Raw genomic sequence first — 1216 nt, forward strand, 5'->3', positions numbered from 1 at the left:
ACACACACACACACACACACGTGTGTTTTCTTATCTAAAACAAGCAAATGATACACTGACAGTTTTGGAATGCAGCAGCTGGTTTACAAATCATCTTCTTCGTCTTGCGTATGGCAGCTTGGCTACCGAGTAGCTATCATTTTGTTGGGGAGGGGGGTGAATATGCCGCTGAAGCTGTGCCCCGATACCAGTACACTGGTACTCATTTCGCTGAGCCTGGAAGGATGAAAGGCGTTTGGACGTTCGGACGTTGGGATGAAAGGCGTTCGTGTCGGACGTTATGTCCATTGGAGATTGGGGGAGTTGGAGTGTTCATCACATTCCACATATTTTGATATATAAACACACACCAGTGTAAAAGCCCATCAAAAATGATGGGTTGGAGTTATTTGATTTGAATTGTTCAAGGAGACTGGAAGATATGATGTTTCATAGCAAGAAGCATTATTTAAAAAAAAAAAAAACATTACATGTCTGAGCGAGTTGGACGAAAAGGCGCTGAGATAGCTGGTGGTGACGAGGTTGGAGGTGCAAGGTTATAAATGGCATTGGGATTTGTGGACCGAGAGAAGGCTGACGGCACTGTCCCGAGAGAGATGGTAATGGCGACAGAGATGGATAGGAGTGCTGCAAGCAGAAGTTAGGTTTGTGGAAGGGATTTACAAGTTGGTCCTGGGATGTCGGAGCAGTTCAGCGTGAACATCGGTTTGAGGCAGGGAAGTGCTCTCAGTCCTCTCGTGTTTATCACGGTGATGGAGCTGGTCAGCAGGAAGGTGAGCTTGAGGGGTAGTATGAGAAGGATGCTATATGCTGACCATCTGGCTGTCATGGTGGAGAGTGGGTCGGAGATTCAGGAAGAATGGGGTTGTGTAAGGAGGCGTTTGGGAAGCATGGGCTGTAGATAAGTATGGAGAAGATGAAGGTGATTTGGGTCGGGCAGCAGAGAAAATAAATGAATATCAGGTTGGAGGGGAAGGAGATCAGGCAGGGCAATAGGTTTGAGTATCTGGGGGGAACAGTGACCGGGGATGGGAAGTCTGAGGCGGAGGATTCAGGTGGGTGCGAATACATGCAGCAGTGTGGAGGCTGGGAGTAATGGCAGACAAAGATATCAAGAAAATTGAAAGGGAAGGTTCTGATGCCGTGTGTGATGTCGGTTTACCTTTACGGTCTGGAGACTGTGACAGACAGACAGGGGCTGCAGGTGTGCGAGGGC

This window comes from Eptatretus burgeri, chromosome 10 (assembly GCF_056783735.1).
Source record: "Eptatretus burgeri isolate ZD-2024b chromosome 10, Ebu_testis_v1, whole genome shotgun sequence".
NCBI classification, from domain to species: domain Eukaryota; kingdom Metazoa; phylum Chordata; class Myxini; order Myxiniformes; family Myxinidae; genus Eptatretus; species Eptatretus burgeri.